Source organism: Chrysemys picta, chromosome 9, assembly GCF_011386835.1.
Source record: "Chrysemys picta bellii isolate R12L10 chromosome 9, ASM1138683v2, whole genome shotgun sequence".
Taxonomy (NCBI): domain Eukaryota; kingdom Metazoa; phylum Chordata; order Testudines; family Emydidae; genus Chrysemys; species Chrysemys picta.
In genome coordinates this window covers 39,356,511-39,374,262 of record NC_088799.1, presented here as the reverse complement: position 1 = coordinate 39,374,262, position 17,752 = coordinate 39,356,511, and the positions used below count along the sequence as shown (strand labels likewise).

General features: G+C 39.5%; 1 long non-coding RNA gene across 1 annotated transcript; it reads left to right on the top strand.

Annotated features, from left to right (window-relative positions):
• The first annotated feature begins 3,223 nt into the window (after positions 1–3,223).
• Positions 3,224–16,776, top strand: LOC135973704 (uncharacterized). Its single transcript, XR_010590674.1, has 3 exons — positions 3,224–3,843; positions 10,529–10,998; positions 16,287–16,776. It is a non-coding gene; the product is annotated as an uncharacterized LOC135973704 (long non-coding RNA).
• Positions 16,777–17,752: the final 976 nt, after the last annotated feature.

Here is a 17,752-nt window from a genome sequence, read left to right as displayed (position 1 = left end):
CCCCATTGTGTATCGCTGGACAGTTTGAAAGCATGGTGAGCTGGGGTGCTTTTGTTCATCACTATCACATGGGCAAAGAGCATGCAGCACCACTTTAGAATGAATTGAGCAACTGAAGGAAGACTGGATCTTCGCAAAGTCAAACCACTTTATGCTCAGGATTTGTTGCTGGCAGTGCACATGGAATGCCTCTAGCCACTCTAAGACTCGTGTAATAGGGTCCGGTTTCTGAGCCTTATAACAATGCAGGTAGTACACAGGTTTGATACATCCTGAAATTTGTCTCAGTGCAAAGATGTTTTAGCATCCATAAGGGAGACATGGACTTCATGCAGGAGGGTTCTAAACTAATCTATTGATGATCACTCCAGCAATTGCTGTATGCCAGTTTTTCAATGTATCTAGGCTATTCATCACAGTAGTACATTAAGTCTTAGCCATTGATAATATATTATGTCAACAATGTAGGGTTTTTACTGGGTGCTGCAGATTATTGACACAATATATATAATAGATTTATTTTGCACTAATGTGTAACATGAACTCATCAATCAGCAAGTCACAGAATTGAATCACAATAACCTAATGGCTACTTCAGTGCGATTAAAACATAACATAGCAGTCTAGTGTATTGATCTATTATGAGGATAAAAAGGATATACTGCAGAATGCGTAGTGCTGTATGGCAGGTGTACAATCTTGCAGCTCTTATTAACAAGAGTAATCTCCATTGATGAGTGGTCGCATTGACTCATATGAGTTAGTGTTGGAAAATCAGACCTTAGCTGATGGTCAAATCCGAACACCTCCCCCGTTAAATTTTTTTAATAACATATATACACAGACTTTGGGTTATGGGACGGGTGTGTGTGTGTAATATATATATATATATATATATATGTATGTAAATAAAATATATTTTAAATAAAATATAAAACTTTAGAAGTTTACTAATGTTTCTGAAATCAGAACATGTCTTTATTTTCTTTTTGGCCTGAACCTACCAGCTCTTCTCAGCCCTCAGCAGAACAAGACTAATTGAAATCTGGGAGGAGAGAAAGCTACATAGCCTAGCATGCCAAGCTTCAGTCTAAAGAAATTATTTACAGTTGAATTTTAAACTCCTTAAAAAGACGGTTTAAAATGGAGATGCTGACAGTTCCTTAACAATAGAAGAGCAGCTGGATACTTCATAATACCAGACTTTGTTATGTATTTCAGTTTGAATGAAACTCTCTGCCCAACTTTAAAAGATGTCAAGAGTAGACATGCTCTCATAGAAAAAGGGAAGGGAAAAAAGGCTTATTGATCCATTTAGCTGGTAAGAAATACCAACCAACGAAAAAATGTTTACTGCATAGCAGTGCAGTTACATAAATGTCAGGAACTGCAACTGATCTGGAGTTCACAATGGGAGTTCATGACAATATAATGTTACAAAAATGCTGAATACTGAATAAGATCTGACTTTCCCTACAGATACTCATGCCACATTTCCCTGCAGAAACATGATTTATGTATGAACCTGGTGCAAGATTGGATGGAAAATTTTCACTCTGCACTGAGAAAAATCAACAGACTGCCGGGATTTACTTTGTGAACTAGTGATTGTAAAACTGAAGATGCCAAAAATTAAATATTTTTAAAATTTATTGCCAGTAGAAAATGTAAAGGATGAAATTTTACCCCATTTTGAAAATGTCCATCATTTTGGATTTTCATATGCTTTTGAGTCACTTTGCAGCATTCTTTTTGAAATTTAAGACTAGAAAGCCCTCATTTATGGCAAGTACAAGAAAAGTATCAGTTGGGGGGGAAAGTGTGGGAGCGGGGAATGGAGGGTCAAAGGGGCTTAACTCTTGGGAAATTAATTTTTTTCCATTTTTCTTTTTAGTTAAAAAAATGTTTTGCAGTCTCATTACTGGTGTTCATCAGATAAGAAAATTAAGAAATATTTTTCTTCTCTTCCCAGCACAAGACTTTCTTTAAAATCTTTATTTCTGGGGAAGGGATTATAGAAGTATGCATGTATGAAAGTTAAGGGTTGAAAGGCAGTTACAGTACTAAATAGGTGAACTCCCATGCCCTATCAGAGTCACCTGCTACTTTATGCAGTGTGGTGCAATTTCCACGTTAGCTTATCCCCACATCGCTCTCTTTTTTATTTTTTTTTTAAAGCATTAGTCATCTGCTGTGGTTTTTGTGAGGATGATTACCTCTATGATGAGCATCTTTCTCTCTGAAACCCATCCTGTAACTAAATACATGTGGTATCCATTCACCTGCTGCAACAATATTTTTTTGGCCTAATCTTCTCTTCTGAGTAGCACTCTTCAGGAAGCTGATCATTACCTCAACTCCCATTGTTACTCATACGAGGAAGGACTACTCCTGTGAGTAATGATTTGCATTTGCAGTATCAGGCCCTGAAGAATGGCCTGATACTGCCCACACTGAATGAATGGCAAACCTCCATTTGACATCAATGATGCAAAATCAAGCCCAAACAGATGATGTGCTCAGAGGGTCCAGTACTGCTCCCACCAAAGACCATTCTAAACCTTGCATTGAGTTCATTTGGAGAAGAATCTGTACCTTATTGCAGGGGAAAAAAATTATTAGGGCCAGTGTTACTCAAAATAGGAAAATGAGAGAGATCTCCAACCACTTTGATCATTCAGTATTATTGATAGTAAGTAAAGAAAATTTTAACTCTGCACTGAGAGAAATCAACAAACTCCTTAGTTTTACTCTGGAAACTAGTGATCATGAAACTGAACATTTAAAAAAAAATCTAATTTTTGGCAAGCTTTATTTATTGAGTAGATTGTGGTAAGAGAATATTTTTTTAAAAAAGATACCCATGTGCTGGTCCAAATGTTCATGCATATTTAATGCAGGACCAAATTCTCAACTGGCACAAATCGTCTGAGCTACACCAGCTGAGAATTTTGACCCCAGGTGCCTGTTCATTTCATCAACATTAAGTACTTTAAAATAAGATGTAGTCTGTTGAGGCAAGCTGTGGGTTCTAGTAGTTAGAGTCAGGGTCTAATTCACATATTGTTTTCTACAATCTCTCAGTAAATTTTCACCTATCAGTTTTGGATGATTGTGATGGGGTGTTCACCCCCCATGAGGCCAGATCAGGTGAGGCCAATTAACCTTATAGACTGCACCTAAAGGAGAATCAAGACTGATAAAACCTTACTGAAGATGAAGCCCAGCTGGGTAGATGCAGACAAGGGCTTGTATAAAGCCAGGAGATCGAGAGCAAAAGGGGCTGCTGGGAGAAGAAAGGGAGTGGTTAGGGACAAGGAGGAGACTAAACCCGGGGGTTCTGTCCTAGACTACAGCATCTGTCATGAAAGGGAAGTAGTCATAGAGAAGCAGAGGATGCTTGAGCTGGTAAAACACAGAGGTGGGCCAGGAGATGTAAAGTAGGAGGGACCCAATGAAAAACAGCCATAAAGTCAGAGATTGAGTAGACTGTTTATTAGGTATAGGGTCCCTTGACTAGAACTCAGAGTTGTGGGAGGGCTTGGGCTCTCCTACTAGTCACTGGGAAAGTACATCAGACATGGACTTGGACCAGAAGTCTGCCTGGCATGGCACATGGACAGCTTGTCCAGTGAGACTTGGACATCCTGAAATGGGGGGACTAAACAGTGACCAGGTCAAAAAGAGGGAGCAATGTGACTCCTAAAGAGAAAGAGAGACACATCATGGTGCAAGCACTTAAAGGAAAAGGATGCCACATCAGGTGAGAACTAATCCCCAGACCCAGCAGAGACTATACTCCATTACAGTGATTCAGCACTTCCTTTCCTGAATTTTACCAAAGTGAGTATTTTCACATCCAAGAAGTGTGGGGGGAAAAACAAGCTTGCAGAATTTTCAATGCAGTCATATTTAAACATCCACCAGCCTAGATATAAACTGTACTCCCTTTCAGGAAAATGGGACTTTTTTTTTTTTTTTGGAAACAGGAACTCTAGAAATTGTCCCATTTGAGTCCAAAATGGAACATCTATGTACTGTCCTAAAAGACAAAGGGGAGACATTCAGAGAGAATAGAAAGACTACTCTGATACCATTTTCAAATATAAATAATGATGGGTTGGCATTGCCACTATGTATAGATTTTTTTCAAGGATAAACATTGCTGACAAGGGGAAAAATGTAAAAACAGAGAAACACCTAGCTTAATTTAGCTTGGCTAGTTGACAGCTAATGGGGTTGTTAACTGTCTAATATACACCAGGTAGAGTAGTAGGGGGAAATATAACAAAGTAATAGGATGCAAAGGATAGTGTAGGGTTGGTATTTGGAAGGGATTTCATAGTGGTCCAGTGGGTAGGGCACTGGACTGGGATGCTGGAGACTATTGTTGCTCTGCCACTGACTGGCTGGGTGGCCTTAGGGAAGTCTGTTTCCTGTCTCGCACTTTGTCTTGTCCTGAAAACACTTATCCAGGACAGACTTTCAAAAGATCTCAGAATTTATTTAAGCATCTAACTAGCTGACTATGTTTTCAAAGGGGAGCTCAGTATTCTCTGTGGAGTTGCCAGGTGCTGAGAGTTTTTGGAAATCTGGTCCTTCTCCTTTCCTGCTTCCTACCATGGGACTGAAGCTGAGTAAACTTGACCTTTACAACCTCCCAATCCCCATTTCCCCAGCAAAAGCCTGGACTCAGTTTTTCCTCTCAGGTAAACAAAGCCATCACACCTCTCCAACTTTCCCTTGTTCCTGGCTGAGCACTGGAACATACCCTTTGATAGACCCTAGCTGACAGTGCCAACTGATTTACTGTCTACTAACCCTCTCACTAGACTTCCCCACTCTGTGCTGGTTCTTCCCTATCTTCAGCATGCCGTCTTCCCAAGCATCTCTACCTCCACTGTATTTCAGGGGCCACAAACCTTCTCTTCTCCTCCTCCCCTAAGTGGCTTGCCTGAAACTTTAAGGGACTACTCATCTCCTAGGGATCCAAAAACTGTATGTGAGGATGAGCTTGTATCCCAAGGGGTAACTTCTTTTCCTTCAAGATTTTTACAAATCTTAAGGAAATTAGCTTCATAGCTCAACAAAAAATGGGCCTGGGCAGCCAGACCTAGTAATCAGAGCAGTCCATGGTCAGAAGACAGAAGTAAGAGTCAGCTGGGTCAGGATATCAAGAGGTGGGAAGCTGGAGACAAAATGGAGATCAGAAGCAGATGTCAGGCCAGGTCAGAGGCAGGAGCCAACCTGGAGGTCAGGAACAACAAGTCAGATGCCAAGAAATCCAGCAGGGTGAAGCCCAGTTGTTCAGACAGCTTTCTGTCTCTGCTGCTGTCTTTAGTAGGGTCAGTGAGCCCATCAGCCACTCTGGGACTCTACCAATCAGAGTTCAGAACTGGAGCCTTACCCTAGGACTGGGTTTCATGGGTCCCAGGTAAGTAGTTGTCAGCAGGCTACTAGGTGAAAGGTTGGTGCATGAGTGCTCCTATGAACCCATCAGGCCTGGGTTTGAGACCTGTATGTTGTGACAGAAATAATGAAACCCATCTTCTCTCATACAAAACCTAAACAAAATGAGAGAAGATGAATACAATGAAAAATAAATAAAGGTGTTTTTTCTCCTTACAGAAAGGGTGATCTTAAACATAATGTTAAAAGGGTAGGGGATTTTAATGTTACACATAAACAACCGTTATTCAGTCCTAATGACTTTCACTGCTTATTTCCACTGAAACAAAGGCTGGCAAGACCCACTAACCTGTGTGCACTCTACCTTTATAAAGGCAGCATATCTCAATCAGGTATGGTACAGCTAGTTAACAGGTTGGGAATGAAAGACAGACGAGTTACTCCAGACTCACATCTGTGTATATACATGCAGTTTTTGATCCAGGCAAAGTTAGAGAGATCTCAAATTTAATACAATATGGCATTTCATTATTATTGCTACCATTATTTTTAGAACTCTATAAATGGAAAAAGAGAAATTATCTATTTTATTCTTCATTGGCCCGAGTCACTGCTTGGATTCTACTAGTATCTGCAGAAAGTCTACCCACAGGGAGAGCGCACTGTCTACACCCTCCCTTATTACTGACAGCCGGGTGCACTGCACTGTGCAACCCAGTTCCACTCTGTCCTTTCTGGGCTGCCGGCAGGTGCTCTTGAAGGATGTAGTTCTTCTTGTGCTTGGGGGAGCACAGCGATTGCAATGGTGCCTGGCCCACATGTGAAGGGCCTCAAGGGTGAAGGCTCATTGTGCCTTTCTCTCTTCGCAGGCCCACATGACTTCCAAGCACAAAACTGAGGAACTGAACAGGTACAGCTGGAGTTGAGGCATCAGCGCAGCAGGTTGGACTGCTTCCTAGTTCCCTGCCTGTGTATCACAACTGCTGAACGTGGTCAAGAATGAGAGGGGTCTCAAGCTACTTTCCCTGTTTCAGTCCTGAGCTGAACTTAGCCCTAAGATGTTGCTGAGGTTCATGCTCTGCCTGTTCACCATTCTCCTCCCTCAAAAACACATCCCTCCCTTCATGCAGACTTGCTCTGAGAAGCTGAGGTGCAGGAGGTGGAAGTATATTGTTTTCTACTCCCACAAGTCCAGTAGACTTGTGTTTAGCCAAAGCACAGTGGGGGAGCAGAGCTAGTGTCTCTTATGGAAGGGTTCCATGTGCATGGTTGTAGGATAAAACAGGACAAAGCAAGGGACACTGGAAAGCTACATGATCCCTGAAGATATCCAGCTAAATTAAAGTCTTGAATTTGTGGATTAATGATGTATAAATAGAGCCTTCACCGAGAACATATAAAATAATCTTTTGTAAAACATGTACTTATGCAACTGTGTAAAGCATACTTGAGGTAGCAGTTTCAGGACCAAATTTTCAAGCAACTATGCATTTAATTCAGGTTATGCAAGTAGCACAACAAGTCATGCAAATTAGGGTTCACTATACATTTGTGGGGGGAAAAACTCCACTTGTCTGTATGTAGCCATCATATGTTGGGCACCCTATGCAAAAATTTGTGTGGTTTTGCTCATGCCTCTGAAGATGTTTCCCTTTGGTGATGTGTTCCGATAGTTAATGAGCTAGCAATTGTCCTATGTAATGGAAAAACACTTTTCATTATTCCACTTCATTAAAGAAATTACAGCTCATGGACAAGTTTTGATTGCTGGCAGTGAGGGGAAGATTGTGGCTTCAATAAAAAGGTGGCTATCAAAGAATTTATCAATCTTGTTTTCCTCAAATACTTCCTGGTTTAGCTGAATAGAGGGAAAAAATCAGCATGTGGGAACCTTGGTTTATTGCCCAAAGAACCTCATTGTTGCTTCTGAATCAGTGAGGCAAAAATTCCCAGAAGAAAATACCTTTTTGTTTTGTTCTTGTGTTTGCTGATGTTCCACAAACAATCTGAGGCTATAACGAGAACTTGTGCTAGGCTTATTCCCACCCTTTTGGCAGCCTGTTCAAAAAGTGATGTAAAATCACTTTACTGCCCAAGAAAAGGCTATATTTAGCACTATGAGACATTACATTTGGTTTTGATGTGATGAAATACACAATAAGTGTCTATCAACTCTAGTTGATGAAACTTTAAAGAATAACTCTGAAGGAAATGCAGAAGATTATGTGAACATTTTATGAGTGTATTTCCCTTGCAAGGCATGCATGCAACACCAATGAATGAATGCTAATGTGTACAATGAGAAGAAAATACCCCTTCATGTGAACAGATATAACTAAAGACTCCTCTTGGAAGCATTACAATCTTATAAAATCTTTGAATCACCACAAAGATTACTCCACTTCTCCATTGTTCTTTGATTTTTTTATTTAAGATTCCCTACTGGGAAAAACCAAAACCAGATAATTAGGAAGAGCAGGGAGGAATAGGCTCTCCCAAGGCAAAGTGAGTCTCTCTCTAATCTGCTCGAGGTTGGGGATGGGCTCAAAGGAAACCCCCCAGGTCTGAACAGTTTGAAACATTGCAGGGAGAGGGTGGAAGGAATCCAAATGTTGACCCAAGTCCAGATTTTGTTATGGCTCTTCTCTCCTGTCATTAAACTTTAGAGAATTAATATTCTAGATCTGATTTTTTTTAACATAGAGCCATCTCTAGTGGGAAGAGGAGTCTGCTCTCAGGTTTCCAGAAACTGGGTGTCTAAGAGTCTGTAAGGTACAGGTAGCAATTCCCACTGAAATTTTTGCTAAGAATGAAGTGCTCTATTTTTCGTTGGTAGCTCTATCAAAGGCAGATAGAGTAAAAATCTGTTTAGAATTTCAGCTGGAAAACTAGCTAGACTTCTCTGTTCTGAATGTACAGTATGTAAAAGCACTTCTGTAAAGAACATACCATACAAAAGGTAGATTAGTGTGTACTGGTGGCCTTGGGACATCAGATGAAATCTCTAAATAAAATAACAAAATATTATTTCACCTATAACTAACTAGATCATTATTTGGGGTCTTGAGTGGCTGAGAGAGATTATATTGGTTCTGCTCTTTGAGATGACATGAAAATGAGTGTTTGTTTTGTAGTATGGCATTGCATTCACTTTCCTGATCAAAAAAGATGACACCTGTTTCCCAATGATTAGGTATAGAGATGGGCACTTGCATTCAAACTAGATTGGGATTTCCAGCACCCCACATTTTGTGGTATACAGATCCGGAGACTTGATTCTGCCCAATTTATGAGCAAAACATAGACTTAAAAAACAAACAAACAAAAACAAAAAAACACTTCCCAGAATATAATGCACACTATGAATATTCTGCAGTGAAAAAAGGCACTACATTATGAACAAATCCCTCATAACCTCTGCAAAGCCTGAGCAAAGGTATTTTTGTAGTGAGAAATATGGGGGACAGAATAATTCCCACAGACAGGCCATGGAGTGTCCATTTACCAGAGGTATGGCCACTTTCATGAGAAGTTTATCATCAATGGATCCACGCCCTCTGCACTCATCTTCAAAATTCCCTACTCATTTCCATTAATCTAACCCCTTCCCCCACCCATGGAGCAATGGTATTTTGGAGACTCCCCTGGGTCTCTGACTTGCCTCAGACCTCTTTTCACAGTGGCATCACAACAGAACCATACTGGTTTCACTACCTTTCGGCCATATACATCTGTAGATCTGGGAGAAAGGGTGAGCGATTGGCCCTATGTTAGGGACTTAAAATATTAAGGTAAAAAAGAAAATAGATTGCAAAGTCTAGCAATGAAGAATGGAGCAAACTTTTGTAATGATTCATAGGATTCTACTTCTCTTCCTTTACTTCTCTTGAAGCTTCCTCTTTGCCTGTTTCTTTACACACATCAATGCAGTCTTTTATTGCTGTTTAATAATGAATGGTATTTTGTTTGCCTACCTGACATTTTTATTAACTTCACTTTTTTTCTCCAGGCATGATAAAACCAAACCAAAAAGAGAGCACAGCTTTATTTGAAAAGAATTTGTCACTAATCTGTTGCAGCTGTAGGGGACTGCACAGCCAATTAAAGAGAACAGACTTTGGCTCCTGCCCAAATGAGGGGACCACATGTTGCACTTTGATTGGTCACCTTAGAGGAACAAAAGGTCACAGGGGCATCTGTTTGCCATTTCCTGTCACAACAGTACAGTGTAAAGAAAGGATAAAGAAGCAAACAGGGAAAATGTGGGTTTTCTTCAACTAATGTCTTGTCCAGCAACATAAGAGGATCAAGTAACGTCTATGCAGAATAGTAAACTATCCTACTGTGTGATATGGGGTAGGATTTAGGAATGAAAATGGTATCTTACTTTCAAGGTGATTATTAAAGTTCTTGTTCTCTGCTGCGCTGGTGTAAATCTGAAGTATGTATTAACTTACATGCACTTACTCTGGATTTTACACCAGTGTAACTAAGAACAGAATTTGGTACTCTAAGGCTACAAGCTGAGGGTGTGATTACCCTGCTCATGTATACACACTTACACTAGCTCTCATTGAGCTTGCATAAATATAAATAGTAGACTAGGCACAGTAGATTAGGTAGCGGCAGTGGAGGCAGGGCTGAGCTTCACCGAGTACATACCTGATGGTTTCAGGTATGTACTCAGTGGACATGAGCAAGGCAATCACACCCCTGGCTCATAGTGTAGTTGTAGCCTGTGGTTTTCTCCAACTCAGAAAAGGTGCCCTATTTTACAAGGCTATAATTCACTTCCTCAGTAGACAAGCTAACAGGCCAAGAGCCTTGATCATGGAGTAGGGGTTTAAAACAAGTTGGGGAAATTCTGGATGATGTCTGACACATTCTAGAATATTACTGTTGGGACCTATGTCCATCCCTACTGGGCACATCCATTTCCAAGGTGAGTAGCTATTTCTCTCTCTAACTCGTTCTATGTATGATGGAACACTGGTATAAAAAATTCAACAACCGTGTCCATTCATTATTGATTCTTATTTCTCAAAGGGCTCTTAACATGGACAAATAAAAAAGTGTTGCCATTTGTCATTAACTGTCACTCTTTTCTGTTGACTCCCAGGTCCCTTCTCCCAGTGACTGACTGCTAACAGAATCACTGCTACTCTTCAAAAGCCTTGTCTGACTCTTATGAAGAGGATCATTGCTGTGAATATGGAAAACTGAAAAATAATATGGCCACTTGCACAAAACTAAAGCTGGGAGAATCTCAGTGATTTTCCTTTAGAAGGGAACAGATTTTGATCTTCTCCTCCTTACCCACCTCAAACTCTGTTTTGGTTTGATTTTAGAATTCAGTCAGAACCACTGAGTTTCCACCTATCAAAATCATGCCAAAATGCAAATTTTGCCTGTTTGATGCAAGACCACAAAGCAGGTAGCATTTGCTGAGAACGATTTGCTGAAACAGTTGGTGAACCTTAGCAAATAATTTGTTGAATGTACTCTAAGGAAACCGGAAATCAGACAAGCTTCAAGTAGTTTTTGTTTCATGGTGAACAGCCTAAATAGCTGTTGAGAGCATAAAAAGTGGTAAGTCAAATTGATTGAAACTGTTTCTGTAGCTGAATAGAAGAGCCAAGGTCAAAATTTGTGGCCTGGGTAACTTCAAAAAATTGATGATAAATTTTATGATTGTTTATAGCACCATAACCATCTTGGCCATCCCCTACTTTTATGTGGTATCTAGGATATGCAGGAAAGAGAGAGCCTACTCCTACACATGGTCTTGGCCTAAATGCTGATCCTATGCTTTTCCTCTTCCTGGGCCAGTGCTGTTATAGCAGCTGTCATCTTGGCCAACACCAGAGATTGACTTGGAGACCTCCAGTTCTAAATCCATGAGTCTCTAGAATTTTAGTAAATACCCACAGAAATGTTATTAATCCCTTCTTAATTTAAGTTAATATTTCTGGGTTTTACAACCATCCCCTAAAAAAATCTGTCACTGTGTATGATTGGTATATCAGTATCTTCAATAGCCGTTAAATCAATAGGGTCCATAAGAATTCAATAGGATTCTGTAGAAATTACTTCAAAAAAACTATGCAATTTAATAGAGAATAGTATCTATGCTATTGGGTTTCTTAAACCATTCAGTAGAATTCTATAACACGGATAATTCTTTATTAAATTCTATATGATGGTTCCAAAAAACTATGGGACAGTTATTGCTCCATGAAATTATACAGGATTTTCCCAGATGAGTATTAAGAGGTTTCCTAAACTTCATCTAAATCCCAAATATGGTTAAATCTTGTAGCCATATAAAGCCTTGTCCAAAGTCAATTGAAATCAATGGGTGTCTTCCCATTTAAATATATACTGACCACAGTTGCCTCTAAGTGCCTTGCAAATTTGAAAAGCAAATCATGGGATTTCAGTTTCTCTCTCTCCCTTCATTCCCTAGCCACAGGAATTATTTGTTTGTGGCTATTGTAAGAAAGCTATCACTTCATTCTAAAGAGGAGGATGATCATTTTCATTCTAGGAGTGAGTTTCTCAGATGTGAGTCAGTAGCTGTGAAAACTCTGACTCCATATCTGCTAATCTCACTCTGTATTATTGTGGTAGTAGTTCCCAATGGTCACAATCAGAATCAGAAAGCCCATTTTGCTAGCTGCTGTACAAAAAACCTAGGAAGCCCTTTCCTGAAGAGGTTACAATCTACTTCGAAGCAAGACCCAGCAAGTAAATGTAGCAAATTAGAACTAGGTGAGATTTTTCATGCAAAATCTTTTTAGCTGAAAAAAGCATATTTGGGTCCATTGAAACAATTTCACCGAACTGTTTCATTGAAGAAAAAAATCTAAATGAATTTTGATTTGATTTTGTATATGCAATTTTTATAATATAATGTATATATAGTTAAATCTAAAAACAAAAGAATGTTTCATTTTGAGTTAAACAAAATGGTCTGTTTGACCCCAAATTATTATTTTGGTAATATTTCAGTTCCTTCACTGCACTGAAATATTAGTCATTTGCACAGTTCTAGTTGCAAAGAATAAGTGGGAGGAGGGCAAAGGTAATAACTGTGGTTGAAAATCCATTGTTCTAGTAGAATGTAGTTTGCTGAGAACAATCAAAGTTGCAACAGAAAGGCAGCCCCTTATGCAGCTCTGGTTGTTTTTATGGAGGACTTTGAAGATCAGGAGAGAAACCTTGAATCTCATTGGCTATTCAGCAGTAATCCAGTATAAAGAGCAGCATACTGGAGTGAGGTTTCAGCTGCCTGTGTTAGCAAGTAGACAGCTGCTATATTTTAAACCAATTGGAGCTTTTTTTAAGGTCAGTAATTTCACCCCTGAGTGAACTGTGTTGCAATAATCAGATCTAGAGGTCAAAACACTTTCTAAGACTTTGATGTCCTTTTAAAAATCTGAGGCCAATATCTACAGTGCTGTAAGTGAGGTCTTATATCATGAAATAATTATCTCCTTTGATATACATTTAATTCTCCAGTTACTGTGGTTTGTTAGGAAGGTAAGGCCAATTTTAGAGTGGTGATAAAGGCATACTTTTTAGAGCTTTCTTTCAGATTGAGATCCAAGACAGTGACTATTAAAATGCTGTGCTTTTATTTATTTATTTTTATTTTTAAGAGAAAACCTCTTAGTCATCTTCTCTGGAAGAGGTAGATAACTTCAATTGAGTTATGCTTATTTACGTCAGTGAAGGATCTGGCCCATAGTGTGTAATCAGAGATCGTAATTGTACACAATATCTTCAATCTGATACAGTGCAATTGAAACTTTATCTTTGAGTCCTTTGAAGTTGATTGACATGACCGAAGAGCTAGTAAACTAGACTGAGTTGGTGTTGCAGTATAATCTTGATTAGGACTAAGATGAGGTTTCACATAAAAGTCTGGTAAAGGAGTTCGAGTCCTATTTGATTTCATAAAGAGAAGGGGAAAAATTACTCAGTAGGTTTGAAAGAAATGGCAGTTTCATCGCAAGCATTTTTCATATGTATTCTTTTGATCTAAAGAGAGAGGACAGGAGTTAGCTGGTTTTTTAAAAACAGAGTTTTATGAATATGCTATTCTCCTAGATAGGATGGCATAATAAAAAGAAGTGACAAAATACTGATCCTTAGCAGCTCAGACTCTCATTTTTCTTTCACAGCCCACAATTTTCCTATTGTATTTTGTGGTCAGCAATGCCAATTCCAGTGATGTCTCAGGTTGGAAAATGAGAGCAGACTGGAACTAAAACTGATCTTTCTTTTCTGAGGCTTGGAGATCTGAATGCTGACTTCACATCTGAAAATGATTTATGGATGCCCTTAATCCTCTTGTGATTTATTGTTCTATTGATTATATAAAAAAGTGGATAATAAATAATAGTAGGGCGTTTGTTTAATTTTTGAAATATTGCATTTTTTATATCTCAGTTACCATTCTTCAGAGTCATATAGCCTGGTTCTCCGTCTTTTTAACTGGTTAATATAAAAACCTAAGGTAAACAAGCTATGGCCTTTTAACCCTTAGAGTTTGAGTGACATTGAGCTAAACTAACAGACTTCTACCCTAAGAAAACATAGAGGCAGCTTTTTCCAAGTTAGGAGGAAACCTGTTGATTAAGGTCAGATTCATTCCCCCCCCCCTTTGCATAGCCTTATTTGAAATATCTCTCAGGAGCACTGAGGAATGGCAGTTTAGTTTTGTATTATTAATGAACTGCACAGTATGACTCAGATTAAATATAAACATCAGTAAACATGGCTGGAAGAATTAGAGATGTTTGAAAGCACCAGAGTGAAGGTAATTTGCACAGTAGGCAAAGCATGTTGAGTATCTACCTTGGTTTGATTATACGGAGGGTGGTTTGTTCATCTCCTGCCTGCCTTTATTGCTTCCAATCAGATAGCTGAGGTGCCTCTTGGAAACTCCCATTGAACTCAGCATCTTGCAGAATCAGACCTTTTGGCAAACATCTTGCGAACACTTATGCACATGAGATTGACTCCATTCAGCAGAGTAGTCAGTACAATTATTCCAACATGTAAAGTACTCATATACATGACTGGGTGCTTAGTCTGTAACTTCCCATGTGTAAGAAAACATTACAATTCTAAGTTCATGCTTTTTCTTTTTTTACCCTTGTGGAAAATTTGTATAGAATTCTAAAAATTCCTATATAGATTTGTAATCTTTCCATAGATTTGAACCATCCTAAAGAATTTACTAGAAAATAAATTGCTGTAAAATTCTCCAGGATTCAGAAAACATAGGCAATAATATCTGTTCTATAAGATTTTAGATTACTTGCTTATAGATAAAGTCCTAGAATCCTGCTACTATTATTCCTAATCAATTATATAGGGCATTTCTGAAAGTGTCATATGAATTTTTGCACAGAACTAAACAAATACATAGCTATATTAACTAACTGTAGATCAATATACAGAAAGATGTGGCTCTAAGGATATGTGATATGATATATGATGGATCAAAACTAAATTCCCTAATCCAACCTCATCTACATTTTTCAGGGGTCCAGAATCCAATTCTAGATTCAGTTCTTAATTTCTAAGCTAGTCCTTACTTTATAATGGGCTGAATTGGATCTGATCAGTTGAGAACTTTGTGCAGAAGAGGGTGGTTTGATATCCAGATCTAGACCTGAATTTTGCTGTTCAGGTCCATCTCCATTGTGTAGGATGCTGCAATGCAGAGAAGTAGGCGAATATATGCATATGCCTTTTTTCCCACCAGCATCAAGCAGATCAAATGGTATTTGACCTGAGGCATATATAATTGGGGGTGGGGGGGAACAAAAACAGAAAGTTATGTTGGGAAAGAGAGAACTCTACAGAGAGACTTAGGCAGTGCAACACTCAGCATTGCAGCACCTAACTTTTAGGTATGTTGAAACCCAGTGGAAGCCACAGCCCTGAGTTAGGCAACCAGCATCCCTATAGTTTGAGAGCTAGGAAAAGAAATGGATCCACAAAAGACAGCAAGCTGAGTGGGGAGCTGCCTAAGATAGCTTCCCCCCTCCTCTAGAACTGAGGTGGAGCAGGGATTTGATCTTGGGTTTCCCATCTCAGGTGACTGCTCTAACCATTGAAGCTGTTCCACTGTGTATAACTAACTAAATATGCAGTGGGCCAGAGTGAGGGGGGAAATGACTCTATAGTGCAGTAGTTAGAGCACTCACCTGAGAGGTGAGAGGCCTACGTTCAAATCCCTTCCCCATGTCAGCCAGAGGTGGGAACTGAACCTGGATGTCATGCATCCTAACCATTAAGCAAAAGTTATAATGGAGACCATAGCATCTTTCTCCCTCCCATCATTTTTTGTGGCATTAGGAGTGGCCTGAGCATGCCTGCTGGATTGGACCCTGCAGGGAAACTAAGTAGAGGAGTGCCTAGTTTGAGGAACCCACTGGGGCCTAGGCATAAGAGAGGTACCAGCCGTTAAGACAGGTAACAGTGTGCATGCCCAAATGCAGAAACTTAGGCACCTCCAGCCAGATTAGGTGGCAGCTGAGCAGTGGTGCCTAAATATTGGATGTAAGTATCTAAAGTGGTGGTTAGTTGCCCAAATCATTTTGTGGATCTGGACCAAAATGCTGTGGCTGATACTGGAAGATTGCTTGGTGAGCCAGGACCAGAAGAAAAGTAATATCAATATTATGCATTCAATAAGAAATATTATATTTTACCCCATAAGCCTCAAACTATGATTGATCTCTATCTTTAATGTGACTGAAAACTGATTTAGTTAAAATATACATCCCTAAGCTTGTTTAACTAGATGAACAAATGAGAAACCTGTAACTGGTATTGCATTTTATACTTTGTTTGCACAGGAGCTCTAGTGAACATGTACTGTTTGTTTGGACAAGTGCTACTGGATTTCAGAACTGGCCTGCAGGTCAATATCAACACTTGCAGAGCAAGATGGAAAAAGATCCAGGAATTTTCTACACAGAAGTGCAAATCAGATTTTCCCATGTTTATCCAGGAGTTAATAGACTCAAACCAAGCAAAATAAAGTTTACTGTTGTTATATTTGTGTGTGTGTGTAATGGCAATAGCTTCTTAACATTTTTTAAATTTAACGATACATTTAACGAAGTAGGGCACATGCATCTTCTCTTCCTCTGAAGATGCATAAATAGTCCTCAACTCTCAAAAGAAACAGGATAAACAAGCAGGTCACTGAAACTTAATGAATCTCATTATCCTTACCTATTAAATGGGACAATGATTTTGAGCTTGAGTTAAACATGAATGCATTTAAGATGTTTGTAGCCATCTACTTATAGATTGAACAACCGAGATGCTGTGTTGCATTCAGCTTAAGAAAGTATAGAGGGTGTCTAAGTTGGCAAACAGACACTTCAGGCCAGGTCCTTCAATGTGTTATAGAAACTTTGACTCACTGTACATTTACTTGGATTTCCCTTTGATTTACTTAATTATTCAAATGCCCTTAAACTAACAAGACCAAATTCAGAATTAATATGTAAATTAGATCCCCTCTGGCTATCTTATGCCCTGATGCTGAAATGAGCTCCACGCAGGCTGGCAGATAGACCCTGGTGCCCACGCAGAGACCCACTGAAGTCCTGCAGAGCTCATTACAGGACTGAAGCTTTCTTACACCCACTCTGCCAATGTCTCAGACAGGCTAAGCAGATGACAATCACCAATTTTTGAAGGGAGGGAGGAATTATTTAGAATGGCATGGGCAGGAAGCTATAATGAGAAGAACTGGCCTGAATTTCAGGGGGAAAAAAAAACAAATAGACTAAATGAAGGACTGTGAAATAGTCTTCCAACTGAGATAGTGGAAGCCCCCGCTCTAGAAACCCTTTAAAAACTAGATTACACAGAACACCTTAGAATATATTGTGGGAAGCAATTGTGATTTATTGGGATGCTTCCATCTCTGTCTGATTTTATGAAGCAGGTAAGGAAATAGCTCTGGCCTGGGCCCTACAGTATATCCAATGCTAGAGGCAGGCAAAGAGGAAGGATGGTCCAATTATTGTGGGTATGTCTACGCACATTGCAATTAGACACTTGTGGCTGGCCTGTGTGAGCTAGCTCGGGTTCATGGGGTATAAAATTGCAGCCTAAATGTCCAGCCTCAGGCTGGAGCCTAAGCAATGCAACTCTGCAAGGGGGCAGGTGGTCCCAGAGCCAGGGCTCCAGTCCAGACTTCTGTGCTTCAATTTTATAGCCCTGCAGCTCAAGCCCTGTGAACCCTAGTCTGACACAGGCCAGCCACAGGTGTTTAATTGCAGTATAGATATATCCTGAGGTACTT